Source organism: Pteronotus mesoamericanus, unplaced genomic scaffold, assembly GCF_021234165.1.
Source record: "Pteronotus mesoamericanus isolate MK-2021 breed Mesoamerican mustached bat unplaced genomic scaffold, CSHL_Meso_final scaffold_99, whole genome shotgun sequence".
In the NCBI taxonomy this organism is placed as follows: Eukaryota; Metazoa; Chordata; class Mammalia; order Chiroptera; family Mormoopidae; genus Pteronotus; species Pteronotus mesoamericanus.
The window spans coordinates 3,285,018-3,291,562 of record NW_026555330.1 but is presented as its reverse complement, the minus strand read 5'-3'; the positions used below and the strand labels follow the sequence as shown (position 1 = coordinate 3,291,562).

Here is a 6,545-nt window from a genome sequence, read left to right as displayed (position 1 = left end):
TGAGTAGGCGTTTGAAGTCAAGACAAGTCTTTATACTTTTTGAACAGTTACTAGGTGGCAGGCAATGTTTTAAGTTCTTCAGGTGTATCATGTCAATGGACCCTCCTAGCAGCCTGGGGGCATAGTTCCTGACAACAGAGACTCCAAAGTTTCACTTGAGCAAGGAAAATGATGTGGCTTGAAGGAGGTGTTTGGTTGGGGTCCTGTTATTTGATGATCTGTTTTGGGTCCAACACCTCTGGCCTCATGGCCAGTCTATCACCCCCTCCACCACCCCCCTCGCCCCCTCCACCAGCCCCCTCACCCTCTCTACCACCCCTCCGCCACTGCCCTAACTCCCTCCACCGCCCTCTCCACCAGGGACTTGTCAAAAAAAGAAAAAAGAGAGAGCTGACATTTGTTTACACAAGGATATCTTTTACCTAAACTATCTGAACAATTGAAGCCACATTATTCAAAAAAAGAGCTGAGATTTGTTTACATAAGGACATCTTTTACTTCATCTGGACAGTTGAAGCCACATTATTCATTCATTTGGCCTTTGACTGTTTCCTCTAGCCCCCATAGTTTCAGTCTTTGCATTGGGAACTGGGAGGCAGGCGGCTTAGCTTTTCTGCCATCAGCGGACCCGCATCAGGAACTGGTCTCTGAGAGAAATGGAAGCCAGCAGTCTTTGGTGTATTTGGAATTCAGTTTAGTCAAAAATATTAGGAAAACCAGGGAAATGCCTGAACCTGCCCAGCAAACTGAACTCTCTTCCAGGGTCAGGTCGTCAGATGTTAACAGGTGGTACAATTATGTCCAAACCCCAGTTTTTCATCCGATGCAGCCATCTGAAAGCCTCTGTTGGGGGGAAGTAGTGAGTAATTGGGATTATAATGGGAAGTAAAACATGCATACATGCGTACACACCCAAAAATGAAATGAGTACGCCATCTCCTCAAACGTAGGGGGCAAGACAGAGGTGCCTGGAGAATCTGCACTCGCTAATATAATCAGAGAAGCTTTGACAAATGACTGACTGCGGAGGCTTATCCCAGGGGGCGGGCACTGCCAGAGAAAACTTTCCAAAGCACAGACCTGGTCATGCCACCTCCCTGCTTCAAACCCCGCCGTGTCTCCCTCTGGCCTGCGGGACCCAGTCCAAGCCGTGAGAATGGCATCCAAGTCCTCCACAATCTGGACCCCGCTCGCCTCTCCGGGCCGACCTGCTGCTGCCGTCTCTCTCACAGCCCCTGCTCCATTTTCGGCAACTGGCCAGTCCTCCCGTAGGCTAAGGGTGCTGATATCCTGAAAGTTTTCTCGTGCTACTGCTTGCCCTCACACCTCTCTGTCTCCGTCTCTGCCCCTTTCTCCTCCCCTTAACGAATTCCCATCCATCCCTCAGGAGCCAGCCAGGGAAGCCTTTCCAGGTCTGCAGGCAGAGACGGCCACGGCTTCCTTCACGCCCCCATGATATGCTTCATAGGTGCAGCATCTCTTGCGGTGTTACTCTTTGCAAGTCGCTCTTTTAAGCCAGACGGTGAACTGTTTAAGAGTAGAACTGTGTCTTGGTCATCTTTATACGCCAGCATCAAGCATGGTGCTAGGCTCGGAGTGTGTGCCCAAAAATGGCTGCTCTGGGTTTTCTGCATGAACTAGCTCCAACTTTGGTTAAATGTTGTGGAGTACCAGAGGGAGGGGTTAGAGAGGGTTCTTGCTAAAAGGGGAAAGAGAGGGAAACTTTCTTAGGGGCTTACCTGTAGGGTCCACTTGCAAAGATCACCAGCCAACCCAAATGGCAGACTCCAGAGTAAAACCTAAGCTGCTAGAAATGAATTGAGCTGGTTACTATTTTTGTGCCTGACCTACTTTTTGGTTACTTTTCTACTGCTGTTATAAAAACTCCCAAACTTTTGTAAATGAACCAAACCACTTTTTGATGGTTTTGTATGCCCTCCTCTTAACGCGACTTTCCACCCTACTGAAGGGAAATCAGTGCAGTCCCCAAAACCCAGTTTCAGTGCAAAGCCATCTATGGGAGAGTGCTGTTCTCCGTGGGACCAGCTTCCCCAGAACTTACTCAATTGTTTTCCCAGGAAGGTTGAAAAGCCAAGAATAGCAAATCTATCCACTCCAATGGTAGCACTCATTTCCTTAGTGCTCATGGCTGCATTCCCCTCGAGCCAGAAGGGTTAGATGACAGTTATCTCCTGCCACCTCCTCGGTGCCAGGCTCACCTGCACTGGGTTGTGAGCCAGCCCGAAGCCACGTCTCTACTGTCTTGGTGCGGATGGTGCTCTGGCAATAGAATATTTTTCAGTCTCGATTCCTTCTTTGTTGCCATTTGATTTTTGTTTCCTTCGCATCCTGGTGTTTATTGATTTGAAGGAAACAAACCGCAGAGTTTTCACATGCCAGGATATTGTAACATGTCATAGTGTTTGGGATTAGGGTGAGGGACTAGAAGAAGTATATGGGGGAGAGAGAGCGAGAAGACCCAGTCCTGGCTCTTGATTTCAGGACCCGAAGTCAATCCCATGGGAAACAACTAAGGAAGAATCCTTTATAATTGTTTTATTTACTAAGGCTGCTGTTGATAAAAGCAAACTATGTACGTGTCAGCTGCGCGAAGGGATGCTGAGGACTGAGGACTTGACTCTGGGTGGTGGACCGTAGCCCACAGGACAGGCACCAGTTGCCTCTGGGACTTTTCTAAACTCGAGGGCTTCAAATCATTAACAAAGTATATTTATTGTAGAAGAGCACTAAAGAGCATTAAAGGGGAACTAAGAGATGCGTAGAATATGGAGCCTAGAGGAAAAGTTAACAGGAGTCAAAATTATTCAGCTGACAGATTTTTGATGGTCAGTGGTGTGCCTAGACCTGTGCTTTTAAGGACCTATGTCAGGCGCTGGCCAGGTGGCTCAGCTGGCTGGAGCATCATCCCATAGAGTAAAAGGTGGTGGGTTCAACTCCCGGTCAGGGTACATACCTAGGTTGTGGGTTCAATCCCTAGTTGGGGCATGTAGGGAAGGCAACCGATTGATGTTTCTCTTGCACTGATGCCTCTTTCTCTCTCTCTCTCTCAAATCAATTTAAAAAACATATCCCCAGGTGAGGATAAAAATTAATTAATTTTTAAAAATGCCCTATGTCTGCTGTTGGACAGGAAGACAGATTTGTGATGGCAAGATACACACTGGCTAGGGAGAACTTAGGTGAGAAGCACCGGCTGTAATTCGGTGAGAATGGAGGCTCGGTGGCTTTCCGAGGCAGCTAGGGAATGGAAGATAAAGATGCGTGCTGGAGATTGTTTCCATGCTAGCGCTGGGCCAGAAGACTTCTCTCTTTTGCTTCCATAGGAACCAAAACTTTGAACCCCCAAGTTTTGCTTCCTATGGAAAATGCTAACTTGGTGTAGGCTCCAACTCATATTTTCAAGTCCTTAATTGCAATGGTGTGTTTATTCAATTCAGCAAGTACTTATTCAAAGTGCTAGCGTTCTTGGCTCAAAATACTGGCTTGCATCATATTTTTCTTACATCTGCTGACTATTCACAGTGACTGGGCCAACCCTCCGTGGCTGCGTCAAACCCTCCTCGAAGCCATCCACACTTGGCAGGCTTGGGGTCTGTAAATGCTACCGAAGGTCTTGAGGCCAATCCTTTAGTTGTGCCCCAAGCTAGGAGCTTACAAAGAGCTGACAGGAGGTGGATAGAATAGAGAAGCAGAACTTACCCTACCCTCTGTCCTAGAAGTACCCTTTGCCCCCTGCACTGCTCCGGGAGGTCAAGAAGGTGGCAAAAGCTCCGCCGCCCTCCTGGGACTACCCAGTGCCCATCACTCCTTGGTCTTGGTTTCTTCATTGTCAAAAGAGAGATGCATTTGACCCCCAAGTTTCCATTCGGAAACCTCCCTGAACAAGGGGGGAAGAAATCTTCCCCAGCGAAAGGACTTTCCCCCTTTGGTTGCCCAGTTCCAAAGTAGCTCTCTTGCGCTTGAGACGTGTGCACCTTAGTCCCAGCCATGCCGTCCCTGCATCTTAATTCCATAGACTTGTCCAGGGCTGCTTATTACAGCCAGGCAGCGTTTTTTGTTTTTCTTTTTTTCCCATCACTCTTTCCCATAAACACTTGGCCAACTCCTGATTCTTTACCATATTTTTTCCCCTTCACCTCTTATAATTAGCCCTCAACTCCAGGCAATAACCCTTGCTCCTAAAAACACCCCTGAGGACTGCCCAGAAGCGCCCAGACCACAGCCCTTAGGTATAGTGTTTAGAAAAAGCATCAGCTTTAGAGGAGCAATAGCAAGGCCCTGTCTAACAGGCTGAAATGTTCTTGTTGCATAGGTTTCTTCCCATAGGACTGATGTGGGAAATGGCATTATCAAAGACCTTGAAAATGAACACGTTTGCTTTTGGGGGTGGGGTCAGATGGGTCAGAGCAAGGGTTTGTTGACCTCTGTAGGGCATCTCTATCAAATAATGGTTCTCTGCCAGATGAGGATTCACACAGTAGACTAATGGATGGAAACAAGAAGAAACGTCTTTAGCTGCAGTCATCTTGGTTGTAGGAGAGGAGAGGAACAGGGGAAGCCTCTGTATTTATGGGGACAGCAACGCGGAAAGTGATTGCTAATCCGCCACCCCAACTTCTTTGGCGCTCTTCTCTGAGACCAAACTTTAGAAGTAGGAAGGTGGTTTCCATTTTGCAATTTCAAGGCAGGCTTCCCCAATCACTACCTGCGCGGTCTTGTGAGAAGAAAGTCCCCAATCTGAAGAATGTAGCCAAAGCCCTTTACCTTCCAGACTTAGGAGAATCCAAAGGGATTTTATATGTAAAAGTGCTATGTGAAAGCAAAGGCAAAAACATAGATTTCAGGGAAGATGACTTCATTTATACAGATGGAACTTTGAAGGTCCTAAGGAGGACCTTCAAAGGTCTTCAGCTGCCAAATAAATAGCTCTAGAGACAAAGGGCAATCAATGCCTTGATCTATCAGGGTAATATTGTTGAATGAAACATGATTAGTTTACTTATGGAGAAAAAGGAGATCAGCTGGCAGAAGAAATCTACATTGTTCAGTTTTGCTTTCTACGTTTGGTAGTGGTTCTTGCTGCACTTTTCCCATTCAGACCAGGGCCCATGGGATGGTGAATCTTAAACAGACTAAGAAATTTTTAGCAAGCAAAAGCTTCCTACAGGTTAGTAGTTATGGGGGCTGTAAAGAAAGAATTTTCTAGACACTTGAATATAGAGCCCTGATAATACTCTGTGAACGTCTTTTGTTGAATTAGCAGTGTTAGGAACCCGGTTCTGGATTTGGGGGCTCTTTCCCCTAGCTGTCGTGAATTTGAGTTCAGGTTACAATTCCTTTGCTCCTCGCTGTGTGGACTGATTTAACCAAGCTTGAGGATTGCAGAAGGCACTAGCCCTTAACAATGCACTTTTGGGCAAGAGGAAGAAAGTTTCTTCTAAGGAGGAATAAGAATTACCCTAATATTCTAACTGCTAACACAATTGCAAGTTTTTCTTTCCTTTCCTCCTCCCTCATTTCTTTCAAGCTTCCCCTCTTTATTTGTTCATGTTGAATGAATACTTAGAGTCGATAAGGCCAGCTGTTACTTGCTTAGGAAGTTAATATTTTCTTTGTATCTTGTAGTATTTCCCAGAGAGGTGGAGTAACTTTCTCCTGGGAATCTTGTACTTTCCCAGAGTATAGCTGACTTCCTGAAAGCATTGTTAATAATAATAATAATAATAATAATAATAATACTTTGCTTTCTAAATGTTGGAGACCTTTACACACTGCAGTCTCTGCTAAGAAGCAGAAGCTATAATGGGAGGTAAGTCACACGCGCAGCCAGCCAGGGCTCTCTGTGGGGTTCCTGGGGGCTCATCACACTCCAGGCCTCAGAGCACCCAAGGCTGCCCTGGAAGGGGCGCTGCTGTGCCAGGCGAGAGCCATGGAGAGACAGCAGACAGGCGTTAGAACCTAGAGCCAGCCCCATATGCATGCTTCAAGTTGCAAGTTTTGCTCTTCTAAAAGGCCAGTTCCCAGACTGGGCAAGAAGGTTTCATTCCCAGTAGTAGCCTGAATGAATTCACTGGACGCCTTTTGGTTTGTCATTTGGGGTGGCGCTTGGGACCTCTGGCAAGGCCAGCTCAGACCCATTACTCTTGGGGCCGAGCAGAAAGTGGATAACGGGGATCTCAGACCAGACGAAGCACTGGGGAGGCCACCAAGAGGATAGGGAAGCCACACGCAGGTGGGCTCGGGGCCAGGATTCCGCAGGGAGGCGGAGTCCCTCCGGCAGTCGCTGGCTGCAGTAACACCCGACCCTCAACCCCACTTCGGCGCGTCCCTGAGCTCCCCGATGCACTGGAAAGGCCCCTCCGCGCAAGGTTTCTGTCCGGGTTCCCGGAGATTCGGAGCCCAGTTCCGAAAACGTACCCGCACCCACCGCGGACCTTCCGTGCCGTATACAAAGCAGGGCGGTCACGCAGGGCAGCAGGAGGAGGGGCGCGAGAGTTCCACGGCCGCCGAGTCCCTGCTGGCCA

The 6,545-nt window shown here is 47.9% G+C and overlaps 1 long non-coding RNA gene across 1 annotated transcript; it reads right to left on the bottom strand.

Moving 5' to 3' along the window:
• Positions 1-507: 507 nt before the first annotated feature.
• On the bottom strand, positions 508-6,514 carry LOC129063675 (uncharacterized). Its single transcript, XR_008528398.1, has 3 exons — positions 6,439-6,514; positions 1,740-1,807; positions 508-843 (listed from the first exon to the last, which is right to left on the bottom strand). It is a non-coding gene; the product is annotated as an uncharacterized LOC129063675 (long non-coding RNA).
• Between the last annotated feature and the right edge of the window lie 31 nt (positions 6,515-6,545).